This window comes from Saccostrea echinata, unplaced genomic scaffold (assembly GCF_033153115.1).
Source record: "Saccostrea echinata isolate AGI-Se365-2 ecotype Australia unplaced genomic scaffold, CSIRO_AGI_Sech_v1 ptg000048l, whole genome shotgun sequence".
NCBI lineage: Eukaryota > Metazoa > Mollusca > Bivalvia > Ostreida > Ostreidae > Saccostrea > Saccostrea echinata.
Genome location: NW_026889797.1, coordinates 2640936 through 2659604, shown reverse-complemented (window position 1 = coordinate 2659604; position 18669 = coordinate 2640936). Strand labels below are relative to the sequence as shown.

General features: G+C 34.1%; 2 pseudogenes; one reads left to right on the top strand and one right to left on the bottom strand.

Moving 5' to 3' along the window:
* Positions 1-5866: 5866 nt before the first annotated feature.
* Positions 5867-12117, bottom strand: LOC133203170 (uncharacterized; annotated as a pseudogene).
* A 105-nt stretch (positions 12118-12222) lies between these two features.
* Positions 12223-18476, top strand: LOC133203169 (uncharacterized; annotated as a pseudogene).
* Positions 18477-18669: the final 193 nt, after the last annotated feature.

Below are 18669 nucleotides of genomic sequence, written 5' to 3'. Positions count from 1 at the left end.
AACTCTAACTAGCAGATTCTAATGGATGAAGATTAACATTCAACATACGACTTAGACAACCAAATTTCTCAATATTTTTATTTCAAAGCTTGGAATTTTTATTTAATACAGAACATTTGTAAAATTAGAGTTACCGTTATTGTCCCAGCTAGTGCACATCAACAAAATTTACCCTAGATGCGGTTGATTTAATCGAAATATTTACAAATCGGGGGCACATAAAAATTAAATGGAAATATGAAAAAGAATAAGAATGTGTAACAAATTTATTGATGTATGCATATTCCATGTGTTCTTATGCTTTAGATAAATAATCAGGCGAAGTTTAAGCGAGGTGAGGCAGACGACGAGAAAAGAGTTGCAAGCCTTCTCTCTTTTTATATATCAGTCGAAAACGGTATATTTAAAAACAGCATATAGAGACAAAAGAGTTACATTACTGATAACATATAGTGCATATTAGAATACAAAAATAGGAAAAAGGTGACTTGACCCCATATTTAAAAAAAAAAAATGGAAAAGGGGGGGGGGGGGGTCCAGACCCCAAGTGCCTGTGCAACATACCACTACACCACGGAGGCACTTGAGTATACAGCAGATTAAATTCAAACATTAACTCACATATACATGTAATGTTTACTTTCACGTTAGATATTGTCAAAATTTTAATCAATACACGGTGTCTATTTTAGCCTTTACTAAACAGTTATAATAGATGTAATAGGAATATAATGTCCGCCGACAACTTGTATTATACGTAATAACTCTCCACAAGCACCTGTGCTGAAACTAGTGCCATGCGACTTTTAATACAATACATGTAAATAACAGGTTTGGCTTTCCAGAAAGCCTGAAATTTCATCTCTTTGGCTTCACTAATGTCACAGAATAAACAGCGGAATGTAACATTTTTCCTCAGCTATTACAGACAGAAGAACTTTTGTTCAAAAAGGGGGGGGGGGGCACAGAATAAACAGTGGAATGTAACATTTTTTCCTCAGCGATTACAAGCAGAAGAACTTTTTTCAAAGGGGGGGGGGGGGGCACAGAATAAACAGTGGAATGTAACATTTTTTTGCTCAGCTATTACAGACAGAAGAACTTTTTTTCAAAAGGGGGGGGGGCACAGAATAAACAGTGGAATGTAACATTTTTTTCCTCAACGATTACAAGCAGAAGTACGAAAGCCCATTGAGCTCATTTTCGTACATAAAAAAATATATTTTTCGCGTTATAACGCGAAACTTTCGCGAATAAACGCGTAACTTTCGCGTTATAGCGCGAAACTTTCGCGTTATAACGCGTAACTTTCGCGAATAAACGCGATACTTTCCCTGTAAAACAGAGACATTTGCATTAGTCTACAGTTTGTTTTACTTTTTAATGATCTAGTTTATTCATTACAGTGAAAAACGAAAGACTATTTTGAACTTGGATTATCACGAGCTGAAATTTTATGTTTTCTCGCCATTGAATGTGTCTTTCCTCTTTCTAAATCTTTTTTGCCGTCACATTTTGTCTTTCTCAATGCTGTTCAATACAAGTGTTGAAGCATATAGTAGAGGAGCGAAGATACAAGTCTAATTTTAATTAGATTGAACACACTATATAGAATTTGAAATAAAAGATCTCAGAAAATTGACAACAATGAGGTAAATTTGTATTTCACGGAACAATTGTGTCACATCACATAAGTAACCTAATGTGAAAATTGGATGACAAATATTCGTATCAAATATTTCATCTCCGATAGACTCACTGAAGAAATACAACATTGTATTTTAAAGTTGCACCATTTGGTCATACCATTACTTACGAAAACATTGACAATTTATTCAAAGAAAGCAACGAGTGGAGATCTTCCCGAGAAAAAAAAAAATTAGTCTACAGAATTTCTTGGATTCAACAAGTGAAAAACAAGAAAATCTTTAAAGGAATATTCATTTAATTAATTAGTAGGGTTTTGAGATTAAATGCAAAACCAACACTAATCTATCCATTTCTTGCATCAATTCTCTTTTACATCTGTCGCCCGCGTGGCACAGTGGTTAGGGCGTCTGCTCTAGAGTCGCGAAGTAAGGAGTTGATCCTTACGTCGCAGGTTCGAATCCCACTGTGGGACGTGGAGACCGGTCATTCGGATGAGACCGTATAAACCGAGGTCCCGTGTCGCAGTAGGTGCTGGCACGAAAAAGATCCCTCACTGCTCAATGGCCGTAAGTGCCGAGTATAGGACAAAATTTGCAGCTCTCCACCGGCAAGTGGTGGCGTCTCCATATGAGTGAAAAATTCTCGAGAGGGACGTTAAACAACATACAATCAATCAATCAATCTTTTACATCTTCTGAAGAAATGTCATTTATAAATTCATAGAAGTCCCCCTCTGCGTTCATGTTTTTTATCTGTCAGTCAAGATCACAGGTTCCTGAGCAACATGACTATATATGTATAATTCGCGTTATAACGCGAAAGTTTCGCGATTATTCGCGAAAGTTACGCGTTTATTCGCGAAAGTTTCGCGTTATAACGCGAAAGTTACACGTTATAACGCGAAAGTTACGCGTTTATTCGCGAAAGTTACGCGTTATAACCCGAAAGTTACGCGTTTATTCGCGAAAGTTTCGCGTTATAACGCGAAAAATATATTTTTGTTACCTACGGAAATGAGGTCAATGGGCTTTCGTACAGAAGAACTTTTTTTCAAAAAAAAGGGGGGGGGGGAGGGGTAGTCAGAAAAAAAAAATAACTTACCTGAATAATCTTTCACTAGGAAAAAAAGGGGGTGTTCAAACTCGAAATTCTTATTTCTTGGATGGGATGGAAGATTTAAACTTTTTGACTCTCTCGAAAACACACTTTGGGGTGGGGGGATGAATTTGCTGCAACAAAAAAATGTGGGGAAGGTAGAGGCAAGCTGCCTTTCAGTAAACATTTGCAACAGTAATTTCAAATATTTTTTGTATATGTGTTTGAAAAATGTAACCACTGAGCAGTATTCGTAAAATTTGTAAACAATTGTTATACAGATGATGGGATAAACCTTAGCGTTCCTATTGACTTTACATCACAGCAGCTTACTTGGACAACTAGCCAAGCAGTTTAAAGCACTAACTTGACTTAGTCCGGTGCCATATAGTGAAACTCCCACCCCCAAAGTGAGACTTCCCCCCGGAAATATGGCTATATATAGCGGTAAGACTCCCCGGTGGGGGGGGGGGGAGAATTACTATATAGTGAGTCTTCCCCCCTAAACGACCATAGTGAGGCTTCTCCCTTCCATGTTCAGTAGTATTTTATTTACATCGACGATGTATATATATTTGCATTTTGATAATGATCTTATAAAATACATGTAGATACATGTATGAATAAAAATAGAAGTGCGCATTAAAAATTTATCGTGCACAGTAAATAATTGAATTGTTCCAAAATGATTCTTATCAAAAGAAATACATTTAACATTTAGTAGATCATTACTCGTGGACTCTTGGAATTTGCTTATGTTAACCTTCATGGGGAATGCAATAAATACAATATAGTAATGAAAGATGTATACTTGTAACAATAACGTACATTTTCCATTCAGTTATCTCACATCAATATACATGTACATGTCTTCCCAAAATCATTTTTGGCTAACAAACTGGTAAAAGACTGTTAAAATGTTTTAATTATTAATTAACAGAGAACTTTTATTCATATACTGAAAAATATTGTTTTACAATGAAATAAAATATTCCGAAAACTACATTTGAGGGAAAGTCTCACTATGAAATGGGGGAGAGACTGGTTATATAGTGAGACCTCCCCGGGAGAAGTCGATCTTTCGGGGAGAAGTCTCACTATATAGCCAGTCTTCCCGGGGATATCTGTCTACATAGCCAGCCTTCCGTTGAAATCTCACTATGGGGAAGTCTCACTATACGACACTGACCCTCAATTGATATCGAAAGATTTTCCACTTTTAAATATATAGTTTATCCAAAGAAATAACTCTCACATGCATTTAAATATAGGTCAGTAATAAAATTTACACGTTATAAGCTAAAATTAGGCATTCATAAATGATCTGAAAGAGTACCAATTTACCAACCCTGATATTTAGGCTGTTTAAGGAAAAAATCATTTTATATAATAATATTTCAAGAACAAGAGAAGTGATTTGATAGCTTTTTTGCCACTAACCAATAATGCAATTTAAAATTACACAAAGAAAATGATTGCAGGTGCTTAATTTAATTATAAATTCTCAAAATACGAGTCGGGTAAAATTGCGTCTTTTATACAAAGGTAACAATATTGTATCTCTGACATTTATTTTTTGTATAATAAAAAACAAAGAATAGTGCACACATGCGTAAAAACTCACAATGATTATAATCTTTCTTCCAATGCCTGTAGTTTTAACATTAACTACTTGTTTAAAAAAATATTTTAAAAATGGCATCAGGTTATTGAATGACTAAGATACACATAAAGGTAAAATTTTCGACATCAATTCACATCAGTCGTATTTAAACTTTTAATGCGAGTATTTACTTTGATTTTGTTTTTCTGTAAATTCTTGAATCCACGCCTTGGCTGATCTAATTGATGTTATGTAGAGTGTACTTTGATACACACGCGCTGGCCGTCATTTACGTAACAGCCTAGATAACTGCATGCTATTTGAAGACCCATCTTCGCAAGCCAAGGGTTTTCGGTCCGCTCCGCTCCCCACAAACCCTTGGCAGATTACGCCACTAAAATTGTGGCCCGCAGTGGCGACTCCTTGCGGATGTTCTGTATATTAACTTCAAAATCCAGCCAATCGGATAAGGGCTTTCATAATACTGTTGGTATAAACACAACAATGGCGGAGGCGATAAAAGAAAAGGTTGAGGAAGAATTTCAAGTGAAATTAACGGCAGATCAGTTACGCGCTATAAAAAGCATACAACAGGGGAAGGATGTATTCGTAGACACGAAGACAGGGAGTGGAAAATCACTCATCTATGAGAGTTCTCCCGTTGTGTTTGGACAATCGGCCGTGTGTGTCATAGTTTTTTCAGGGGTGAAGGGCAGAAGAATAAGGAAGCCTTCAGAACATTTTTTTTTCAACGATTGGTGAGCTACGATCCCTTAGCCTGACTGTGCCCTTACTTTCGCTGACAGCAACAGCTAGTCCATCCAACAGGAAAAAAAATAATGAAAAGTTTATGCTTCCGTGAAGATTATGTGTGCATACTGGACAGTCCAGACAGACCAAACATCAAAATAAATAGATAATCAGTGCAGAAGAAGCATTCTGTGTAAAGCTTACAGTGCACTTAGACACATTTTTGAACAGAAGCACAAAAGTTGTGATGTTTGTGAGAAAACATGCAATTGTTTAGCCTGTCCAAAGTTGACCCATCCAGCTTTCCTAACAATGGAGGAATCATCCCAAGCTCAGGACACATTCCATCGTGAAGTGTGTGATGAGGATAAGACTACTTTAAAACATAAACTAGAATCGCTGCAATCAGCTCAAAGTAACATGCCAGATTTATTTGGTGATCATTCTGAACTCAGTGATGAAACCATTAACAGTTTATTAGTCAATTGTCACAAAATATTTACAATTAATGATGTGTTGGAATATGCAACAGTTTGGTTGTTTGACACTGCTAAGCAAATAATTCAGATTTTTGATGATGTATTCAATGACATTTTGGCTTATGATTCTTCCGACACTGAGTCAGATTAGAATATTATCATCCATAGTTTCTTCTACAGCCAAAATATCTTCTGTATAATGACATTAAAAATTGGTCCATTTATTTTTATCTTTCTTAATTTTTGGATAATGAAAATATTTAAAAATACAATATCATTTTGTCATCATTTATCCACTATACAGAACAATAAACAACAAGTTTAAACATCTTTGTGTCAAAGTGAAATGGTTCAATTGTTTTGAGAATTACACAAGATGCAGTCTGATTCTTTTCATACAATGCCAAATAATCTAAAATATATAATGACATAAGGCCAACAATAAAAAAAAAATGATTTGTGTGATGTACTCAGACTGATCCGTCAAAATCGCCCCAACCCAATTATTTCTTTTCAGCACTGAATTCTTTATTTTTTCCTTTAATTTCCATATACATTTTAAAGCTAAGGTGTATAATTTCTCTAGGATGTTTTTTGATTGATAAATATTAAATGTCTAGCTATCCAGTATGTAATGAAAACATCAATTAATTGCTGAGTCTGTGATTTTTAATATGACAGTTATCAATTTGTTAAATATTGGAAAGCAAAAAAAAAAAAAAAAAAAACCTACTACCTACCCCTATGAGAAATGTAGGTCGGAGTACATCAAACAAAAATATTTTTAATGATGGCAATTACATCATATGAAACAATTTGAAGCTTGGGTGTGTACACTGTACATGTATTTTGATATATATATATATATATATATATATATATATATATATATATATATATATATATATATATATATATATATATATATATATATAAATGGATATTATCATATATATTTTTAACATGTCTCCTGACTTGTCAGATCTGGTTCTTGATTTTTCCGCAGCTTTTTTTGACAACTGCTGCATTATGTTCTCTTTTAATTCCTCCTGAATGTGGCAAGCTAATACAGTTGTTTGTGCACTCTTGAAGGTGAAGTTTGCACCCTGCTCTTTCAGCTTCTTCTTGATTAACTGGACACAAAGTTCAACTAAATTGTCATTTGGAATGTTACCATCCACAGTTCCACTGATATTTGCCGTTGTATTCCACTTATACTCCATTGCTTTCTTAGGTGAAAGCACAGCTTGTTCATATGCCATCATCCTCCACAGCCACAACTGTTTTTTAGTGTGCCCTGCAATACTGGCACAGAGCATTTCAAATTTGGCATTGAGGAATATTCTATCTCCATCACCCATTTTATATGAATCCCAAGTGTCTCTTAATATAAGAGCAGTTTTAATGAATGATGCACGCCAAACTGCAATCTTGTCTTTGTGTTGGGTTTCTTTAACTGTTTCAGTAGGAAACTGCCAGTTATGCTCCTTCTCCAAGTAGCCAAGTGTCTTGTATTTCTTGTTGTATGTACACTCATATTGTTTCAACATTGGGTCATACATATTTCGAATAATAGTATCTTGTGTATCTCTTTCAGCAGATGCCTGGACCATTTCTTGAAGATCTCTTGATTCTAAGAGTTAAATAGAAAAAAAAAAAACAAGATGTGTTTGTGAAACACTAATGCCCCCATAGGCAGCTTGTGGCGAGGGTTGAATTTTCTCAAATGCATGTCCAACTCCAAAGGTCAAGGTCAAAAGGTCTAAATTGTTGGTACCCAAAGGAAGGTCTCGTCACAAGGAATGCACCTTTGAAATATGTTCCAACTGTTCAAAAGTTATGGCCAAGGTTAAAGTTTTTAAAAAGTGGGTCAAACTCTAAGGTCAATGTAAAAAAAAAATCCCACTGAAAGATCTTGTCCCAATGAATACACATGTGAAGTATAAAACCCTTAATACCAACTGTTCAAAAGTTATGACCAAGGTAAATGTGTGATAATTTTTGTAAAAGTGGGTTAACCTCCAAGGTCAAGAGGTCAAATTAAGTGGTACACAAAGAAAGGTCTTGTCACAATTAAGGGATACACCTGTGAAATATGAAATCCAAAGCCCCACCCACTCAAAAGTTACGAGCAAGGTTAAAGTTTTTGCGGACAAACAGAGTGAGACAAACAAACAGGTGGACAGGGCAAAAACTATATACCCCGAATCTTCAATTGCGGGGCATAAAAACATTCAAATCAGTCTGATACGCATGTGCACAACAATTGACTCTCATTACAAAAATCAAGTTTACAAAATCTCTCTCTGTAAAGTACAAAGTTTGGATTCAAATATTTTATTAATACTGAATAGTTATTTGCTTGAAGAAAATATGCTTACCTTGTAGGTTTATGTGCTTGTCAATGATGGCCTCTGCCAACTTATTTAACCATGAGAATTGGCCCTCAGCACTAAACAAGGATAAGGTGTTTGGGTTAAACTGTTGAGGAGATCCATTGATATCTTCTAAACCCATGACATCCATTGTGGTCCCCAGAATAAATGCATCTAAAGCATCCTCCACAAATGCAAAATGAGCTCTAAATTGACAACCACAGAAATTAGTACATGTAACACATCTGAATGTTGAACAAAAGACAACAAATGTCTGGATTATTCATAAAGTGAGGTTCTTTCTTAAAATATACCTGAATGCCTCCACAACTCTTTCTTTTCCAGTGACATCAACTCTATGAATAACATTTCTTAGCTGAAATAAAGTCCCTTGTTCAAAGGAAGAGGATGGTTTGTAGAACTCCTGGTATATGAACTGTAAAATAAATTTTAGTTTCAAATAAAACAATTTTATCAAGTAGAAATTTTCACATCAATGAGAACTTCGTTTTGTAAATCAATAATTTCATATGAACATTAAAAACTATGGACAAATGAGCTTTAAAAACGTCCCATTCTGTAAATTAAAGCATATATGTTTGACTTCTACTGTCAATTCTATTGCTGTGCGAGATGAGGGCTGGGACGATATAACAGTATATCACAAATATTGATTCTGTATAAGGATGATAATGAAATATTACAAAAACATTAGATAGGTCGGGTAGGATCGAACTTCTTTCAGTATAATTTTTTTTCAAACATTACCACTTACCTTTTTTTAACTATACACTGCAACGTGTCTGTTGAAAGTGGGGTGGGGAGGGGGGCTAAACCTACGCCCCAATGTTCAATGATTATCTTATGTCTACCTCTGCAAAAAAGGGGGGTTAAGCCCCCCCCCCCCTTCAGACGCCTATGTGCATAATAATTAATACCACTTGTATAAAGTGTTGTTTTAATCCTGATATCCTATCGTGGCTCAATTATCATATGTATCGATATATAAAAAGTTGTATCGTCACAGCCCTTGTGCTAGAAGTTCACTAAGATTTGCTTTGCAGTTGTAGTTTCATAATGCATAATCATGATTTGAAAGTTTCTAAAGTCAAGCACTAACAAAAACAAACTAATAATATTAGTAAAAGTTAAAATTAGTATTAACAGAAGGTCCATGGACCAGAATGCTCACCTTGGAAGTTTTAGACAGACAGATTTAAATCAGAAAAGCTCATAACAGGTGAGCTTATTGAATTCAGAATTCATGCTTTTAACTTAACTATCTATTCCAACATTTTGTCCTGCCAAGAAACTTGAGAAGTATATTTCAATGCTCTAGGATTATTTTGATTACATAAATTTTATTTATGTACTTGAGTGGTTATTTTTGTCTACTGTGTTTTTATACCGATAAATTTCATAATCACTTATCTTTGCTTATATTCAAGAGCCTGGAGGTGGTAAATATGACCAATAGGTTATTTACTTTTTCACACAAATATTGATTTGTTGACTGTTTTTAGAAATGTTGATCTAATGCAGAACTTACAACAAGAACAAATAAAAACTGGCAAAACTGGAACAGAACCATTGCATGCTGAAATACCAACAGAAAGTTCATCATTCTATGAAGGCCCTCTGGTCTATGAATAATTCCTCTTAGTTTGTGGTAATTTGTCTCACAATTAAGCATAGCTAGCTGTGCTGTATAATCACGCTCGTTGGTCAGTACATCCCCACCAAACACTTTTCTCTCTATCACCTCTGCATTTTTCTCCAGAAGTGTGTGCAATATACATCTGGTGAATGTGTTCTAGAATATTAATCATGTCATCATGTAAGTTTTCATTTTTGTCCATCAAATCCAAAATAAAGTACTTTGATCTTTTGGAAGTTTTCTCTATGAAAGGATGACTGATATATTTTGGTACACATTGTGCAAAGGGTCTTAGACGTGATGTGATGTGCCATGTTACTCTCCAAAAATTTAATTTCTTGAGAGTTGGGTAAAAATGAGTGGTAAGGCAAGGTTAAGATGTCATGTTTTGGTTTATCATCTGACAAATTTGAAACTAAAACTCTTCTCTGGAGGCCAACCAAGAGGAACCAGTGAAAGCTCATTCTCTGCTTTTCTTTTGTCATTGAAGATGTTGATTTTAGTATGTCCAAGTTGTCACCAATTATATCGAATGGTGGTTGAATGCCACATTCTCGTAATTGAACTTCAAGTCGAGAAACATACTTCTCACCGTAAAGTCTAGTAGCTTTACTATTTGACTGGACTACCCGACAATTTGGACTAACTTCAAAACATGAGAACATGGAGACAGCAGGACAATATATCACACCAATACTAGTAAAATATTAAATGGTGAAAGCTGAATGGTAAGTAGGGCTGTACATCTAGATTTGCAAGAATCTGTTGTATTGTATGACATGGATGACTTTGCAACTACTATTCCCTGATTTTCATTCTTAGTTGAAAATTTCACATCAAAGTATGGGTGAAATATTGCACTACCTTGTGAAGTTTGTAACAGACTGGAACTTGTGAACTGGTTTGAGCTGCATGAATCAGTTACATCCTTTTCTTCAAGAAAAGATACCATTTCTCTGGTTTTCTCCATTTTGTACTGAATATTTGATTGATGTACTTGACGTATGATTGTTTCTTCAATCTTCTCTTTCTGTCTGTTCACCAGTAAAGTGTGTTTCTTTTGAGTTGACGAACGTCCCACAGAGAGTCCTAGATATGCCAGCAAATCTATTGTCTAAAAACAAATTCAGTACATAGCACTATGAATACCACATTCCCTGATGCATATTATATTAAACTTGATCTTATCATTTGGGGCTGACTTTTACAAATTCAGCTTGGTTTTAGCATTTGCTCAATATTCACTAAAAAAAATTACAATTTCTTATAATTTCAACCAAGAAAAAGCATTACCCATAATTAACTTTATTATTACTGAACAAAATTTTGTCAAATGTATCAATGGTAGCAAGGAGAAATGTCAACTGATATAAGCATTTGTAATATGGAGATATGGAGAATGCAGTTGAAGTTGGAACTGTTTATAATTCATAATATAATTGAAATGTATTACTGATCAAATTCAACCAGCACAAAAAAAAAAAAAAAAAAAAAAAAAAAAAAAGGGGTTAAGAAAAAAAAAAATTGCATTATCATTTATGTCATTTATATGCTGATAAATATTTATATTTTACACATTAAATCATTTTGTAATCATGATAATGAAACATATATTCATTTACTTCATCTGTGGCTCCACCATTATCCAGTAGCTGACCAACAACATGATGAATCAATGACATATTTTGATTTCTATGATGCAGCAGTATGGCTGCTGATGACACCAAAGCCACTGGTTCTGTAGTGTTCATAATGTCTGACAGCAATTGGGAAAAACCAGGAGCTCTTTTCCTCAATTCAGTAGCAATCTTCTGAAAATCTACAGAAGCCAAACAATCAGGAGAATTGCCTCGCAAGACAGATGCATCCTTTTTGCCGCAAAGTAGCCTACATTCTTCTTTAACATATTTCGTGATAGATTTGAAAGCTTTTTTCTTTGAAGTCTTTCAATTTTAATTGTTTGTTTAAAATAACTTCTGGTTTATTGCCTCGAACAAGTCCAACAACTACACCATAGAGCCCCTTTTCTTTGATAATACTTGACCTCACTTTCTGATCATTCTGACCTCTATAGGACACCTACACATGTATAAACAATGTAAATTTAGACTAACAGTTACATAATCATTTTGTCAATTACATAAAATGTCATGTATCCCTTAACTTTGAAATCATAAAAATTGATAGATATAATTCCAAATTTCATTATATAAATCAAAAACAAACCTTTGCTTTCAATGGCGATAATTAAAAATGTCCTAAACGCTTTCTGGATGAAGGATTTGCTAAAATTGTTTTCCCTGGAGTGACTTGGACCTTAAATTTTCTTGGGGTAGGTGTGTTTACAATTGTTCTCTTTGTCCGAGTTGTACACTTTGTTGGGGTGGCAAGAAATTTACTACTTCTAAAGCAGGAAACATTATCGTGATCAGAGGAAATTCCAGTTGGTGTTGTAAATGTCGATGCCGAGACTTGTATCAAGGAATGTAAACCATGTTTATATCGCATGGTGAATTAAAAACTTCACAAGGTAGTGCAATATTTCACCCATACTTTGATGTGAAATTTTCAACTAAGAATGAAAATCAGGGAATAGTAGTTGCAAAGTCATCCATGTCATACAATACAATAGATTCTTGCAAATCTAGATGTACAGCCCTACAAACCATTCAGCTTTCACCACTTAATATCTTTACTAGTATTGGTGTGATACATTGTCCTGCTGTCTCCATGTTCTCATGTTTTGAAGTTAGTCCAAATTGTCGGGTAGTCCAGTCAAATAGAAAAGCTACTAGACTTTACGGTGAGAAGGATGTTTCTCGACTTGAAGTTTAATTACAAGAATGTGACATTCAACCACCATTCGATGTAATTTGTGACAACTTGGACATACTAAAATCAACATCTTCAATGACAAAAGAAAAGCAGAGAATGAGCTTTCACTGGTTCCTCTTGGTTGGCCTCCAGAGAAGAGTTTTAGTTTCAAATTTGTCAGATGATAAACCAAAACATGACATCTTAACCTTGCCTAACCACTCATTTCTACCCAACTCCCAAGAAATTATAATTTTGGAGAGTAACATGGCACATCACATCTTGAAAGTTCTTATAAAACATGTCGGATGTCTAAATCCCTTTGCACAATGTGTACCAAAATATATCAGTCATCCTTTCATAGAGCAAATTTCCAAAAGATCAAAGTACTTTATTTTGGATTTGATGAACAAAAATGAAAACTTACATGATGACATGATTAGTATTCTAGAACACATTCACCAGATGTATATTGCACACACTTCTGGAGAAAAATGCAGAGGTGATAGAGAGAAAAGTGTTTGGTGGGGATGTACCGACCAACGAGCGTGCTTATACAGCACAGCTGGCTATGCTTAATTGTGAGACAAATTACCACAAACTAGGAGGAATTATTCATAGACCAGAGGGCCTTCATAGAATGATGAACTTTCTGTTGGTATTTCAGCATGCAATGGTTCTGTTCCAGTTTTGCCAGTTTTTATTTGTTCTTGCTGTAAGTTCTGAATTAGATCAACATTTCTACACACTGTCAACAAATCAATATTTGTGTGAAAAAGTAAATAACCTATTGGTCATATTTACCACCTCCAGACTTTTGAATATAAGCAAAGATAAGTGATTATGAAATTTATCGGTATAAAAACACAGTAGACAAAAGTAACCACTCAAGTACATAAAAAAAAAAAATTATGTAATCAAAATAATCCTAGAGCATTGAAATATACTTCTCAAGTTTTTTGGCAGGACAAAATGTTGGAATAGATAGTTAAGTTAAAAGCATGAATTCTGAATTCAATAAGCTCACCTGTTATGAGCTTTTCTGATTTAAATCTGTCTGTCTAAAACTTCCAAGGTGAGCATTCTGGTCCATGGATTTTCTGTTAATACTAATTTTAACTTGTACTAATATTATTAGTTTGTTTTTGTTAGTGCTTGATTTAAGAGTCTTTCAAATCATGATTTTGCATTATGAAACTACAACTGCAAAGCAAATTTTAGTGAACTTCTAGCACAAGGGCTGTGATGATACAACTTTTTATATATCGATACATATGATAATTGAGCCACGATAGGATATCAGGATTAAAACAACATTATTTTATACAAGTGGTATTAATTATTATGCACATAGGCGTCTGAGGGGGGGGGGGGGAGCTAAGCCCCCCCTTTTTTTTCCAAAGATAGACATAAGATAAGCATTGAACATTGGGGCGTAGGTTTAGCCCCCCCCCCCCTCCCCACTTTCAACAGACACGTTGCAGTGTATAGTAAAAGAAGGGTAAGTGGTAATGTTTGAAAAAAAATTGTACTGAAAGAAGTTCGATCCTAATGTTTTTGTAATATTTCGTTACCATCCTTATACAGAATCAATATTTGTGATATACTGATATATCGTCCCAGCCCTCATCTCGCACAGCAATAGAATTGACAGTAGAAGTCAAACATATATGCTTTAATTTACAGAATGGGACGTTTTAAAGCTCATTTGTCCATAGGTTTTAAAGTTCATATGTAATTATTGATTTATAAATGAAGTTCTCATTGATGTGAAAATTTCTACTTGATAAAATTGTTTTATTTCAAACTAAAATTTATTTTACAGTTCATATACCAGGAGTTCTACAAACCATCCTCTTCCTTTGAACAAGGGACTTTATTTCAGTTAAGAAATGTCATTCATAGAGTTGATGTCACTGGAAAAGAAAGAGTTGTGGACGCATTCAGGTATGTTTTAAGAATGAACCTCACTTTATGAATAATCCAGGCATTTGTTGTCTTTTGTTCAACATTCAGATGTGTTACATGTACTAATTCCTGTGGTTGTCAATTTAGAGCTCATTTTGCATTTGTGGAGGATGCTTTAGATGCATTTATTCTGGGGACCGCAATGGATGTCATGGGTTTAGAAGATATCAATGGATCTCCTCAACAGTTTAACCCAAACACCTTATCCTTGTTTAGTGCTGAGGGCCAATTCTCATGGTTAAAGAAGTTGGCAGAGGCCATCATTGACAAGCACATAAACCTACAAGGTAAGCATATTTTCTTCAAGCAAATAACTATTCAGTATTAATAAAATATTTGAATCCAAACTTTGTACTTTACAGAGAGAGATTTTGTAAACTTGATTTTTGTAATGAGAGTCAATTGTTGTTCACATGCGTATCAGACTGATTTGAATGTTTTTATGCCCCGCAATTGAAGATTCGGGGTATATTGTTTTTGCCCTGTCTATCTGTTTGTTTGTCTCACTCTGTTTGTCCGCAAAAACTTTAACCTTGCTCGTAACTTTTGAGTAGGTGGGGCTATGGATTTCATATTTCGCAGGTGTATCCCTTATTTTCGACAAGACCCTTCTTTGTGTACCACTAAATTTGACCTCTTGACTTTGGAGTTTGACCCACTTTTACCAAAATTATCACACATTTACCTTGGTCATAACTTTTGAACAGTTGGTTCTAAGGGTTTCATACTTCACATGTGTATTCATTGTGACAAGATCTTTAAGTGGGATTTTTTTTTTTTTACCTTGACCTGAGAGTTTAACCCACTTTTTAAAAGCTTTAACCTTGGCCATAACTTTTGAACAGTTGGAACATATTTCAAAGGTGCATTCTTTGTGACGAGACCTTCCTTTGGGTACCAACAATTTAGACCTTTTGACCTTGACCTTTGGAGTTGGAAATGCATTTGAGAAAATTCAACCCTCGCCACAAGCTGCCTATGGGGGCATTAGTGTTTCACAAACACATCTTGTTTTTTTTCTATTTAACTCTTAGAATCAAGAGATCTTCAAGAAATGGCCCAGGCATCTGCTAAAAGAGATACACATCTTACAAGAGATTTTTTTTTATTTGCCTACATTGTTGTGAAAGATGTATGCATTATCATAACAGTTATAAAAAGATTAACGTATAGATATCATTCAATAAACTCATTTTTTAAATACCGAATTTTAAAATTGTTCTAATGTATTTTCTCTCTTTTCTCTCTTAAAACTTTTAAAAGGACCTATCATTTCGTGAAAAGTGGGGGCCCATTGGCACCATCTGTTCATTGACCTTCCTAGGTACTTCGATGTTCCTGAATAGAAAACGTATTTCACAGTGATATGTCAGATACAAGCTAAAATGATGGGGTAATACTTAAAGCCGCTAATACAGTATTTTGTCTTTGAAATAAAACTGAAAGGTTGGACGAAGTATTTTTGTATGAAGCTTAGACATATTCGAAAAAAAATAAGCATAAAAGTGAAATATTCATACAAATAAAATAATTTTTTTTGGAATTATAAACTAAATCCAATCTAACAAAGCATGTCAGTGCGGATTATGATACAAAACAAATACATGCACTTAAGCGATCTATGAATTCTCTTCACGAAAAAAACAATCCTGTCAAATACAAAGGAAAAAAATGCGATATTTCCACGCGTATCATTCAACAAATTCAATATCATTTTCTTAATTATGCAACATCAGATAATTAATAAATTTAGTTTGAATTTAAAAAAAATAAATCATATAACAGATGATTACTTCATTACAAAACAAAGTCATAAAGACCTGTGCTTGCATTATACATACACAAAGGAACTATTCCTTCTAATAACGAATAAAACAACTAAATTGTATGGTATATGTTTGTTATACTTCTTGTCAAGCATTGGGTAGTTCAGTTTAAACGACGTCCATTTGCCAGTATCTGTTTCTGAGCAATGATATGAAATCGGATTTAAATAAGACATACGGATCCTGAGAATAGCTCCGAGGAATTTCTAAAACTAATGAAAACAGGTGATTTTTTAATAGGAAGTTGATAACTACATGTTTTATATCATTAGAAAGGTTCTTTTAAATGCAGATTCATGGTGAAAAAATTATCTTAATAGTGGTTAAAAAGTTACGGCATATAAAAGACACCTACCGTCAAACTTTATTGAAGTCAATATTTTATAATTTATGAAACGTAATATAGCCTAGAGAACAGGATAAAACTGAGGTTTGTGTCAAAGAATAAAACACATTCTCTTTAGTTTAAAAGCAAAGCAATAAACCTTTGAAATAATTTTATTCTTTCGAAACAGTTTTTTTAAGATTTTCTTTTGCCAATCTTCTATAGTAGTTTTAACAGGTGAACACGTCTTCATTTCCAACGTATATAATGCTGTACTAAAAAAGGATACCTGTGGAAAGAGAGAGGGAGAGATACTGTTAGGATTTTTATAGTGGTGTCGTGAGCTAAAATCAGAAGTATTAATAAATAAATTATAAAATGCTTCTGAATAGAAATCTATATTCAACAAGGGCACTATGCTATTAAGCATATACATGTACATGAATTCAGCGAGTTATATATGTAAATAATACTTCATTCTGTATGTCTAGGTTGTTAAGATATCATGTAAAAATATGAAAATTATAAGGTTTTTATGTTAGTCAAGGAATGAAGTTGTAAAGTGAATTTATATTCATCCAATAAATCTGACATTGAAAAAATAAAGAATAAACAAAAACTTTGCCTTTTATTCAATATCCCTCAGTTTCTGCCAGTCCTGTGGCTGGGTACATCATAGGGACATTCACTAAATAGTTATAGTAACTGTGAGAAGGGCTGATTGTAATCTAATAGTTAAAATGGAATTTTCATAATCATTTTTACCATTGACAATATGGTATATTTCACCATGTTCACTTTCTCTAGTTTCTGGCAAAGGATCTGTACACTTATAAAGTTAGCGAAGAAAATATATTCTTTTTTTTAATTCCAAAAAAAAAAAGATTTAATTTGATGTGATTTATTATAATCTGTGATCAAATTTAACCTTTTTTGATAATTAATTGATTAAACTTCACTTTAAAATCATTTATTGGAAACAGGTAGAATTTCCTCTGTTTCCCTGAACTTTGAAGAGTGACTAAGGGGGGTAACTTCTTCCGAAAAATTGTCGCTTCGTAAGAATCAGATGAAAAGCGCTCTTTTGCGCAGGCATAATATGATGAGTAACAAATGATATTCGATTCAGAAATGTCTATTCTATATAAATAATGTATGCCATTTTATTCGTATTGCATAATTAATTTATAATATGAAATTTTGTCTGAACCCTATTTTTTGAACCCTATTTTTCATTAGTGCTTACATTTGAAATTGCTGGGCTCTTCAGTCACCGGATGAACTCTTTTATTCGAGAAGTTTCTTATCTTCAACCTGAGATGAGTTGTACGTACAATGCTTCTTTCTTTTAGGATGAAAATCGAAAAATTCGTGTACCGCTAGGTGGCTTGATTCGTAATGGCAACCTTCATATTTTCATGTTTCCGGTGCAAGATAAGAAACTTGATGCCGTACTTTCGACTCACATAACGAGTTAATATTTATTTTTTAGATAAAATATGGTAAAATAATCCCTTCAGAATATGTATTTTATTCGGAATGTGTTATTTACACAACCAGCATACCAGTAAACATATCTTAAAGTAAAGCGGTTTAACATAGTGGCACATAGGCGAAACGATTTTTACGATTCGACTGTTATCGTTACTAAAACGCATCCGCATGTGTGTGACGACGGCCAACGTACATTACTGGATACGCTGCATGATGTAAACACTGTCTGGATATCATTCTTTGTCATAATGTCAGACCCTGTGCAGAACCTAAGGAAAAGCTGTAAGATCTGCGGATCATCCATTTCGCGAATGAGTATTTTTAAATATTGACTGAGAAATTTTTCTTCAGAGGTCAACTGCTCTGGAAATTTTAAGGAATTGAGAACTTTCCTTGGACTTGGTTCCAGCCTCGAGTACAAAACTGACAAATCTTCTTGAACAAGTGAAGTTGTATTCAAAACCCTTTAAAAAGAGTCAGCTATAAACATTGGCTTTTGAACCAATTCTTTATGCGCTACTTCTTTAATGATACGCTCTATACTGTCAGCATTTATGGCTTCTTTTTTACATCATATTGTTTCAAAGCATCATATAATTCATCTTTGTCAACAGACTCAAAATCTTTAAGAGC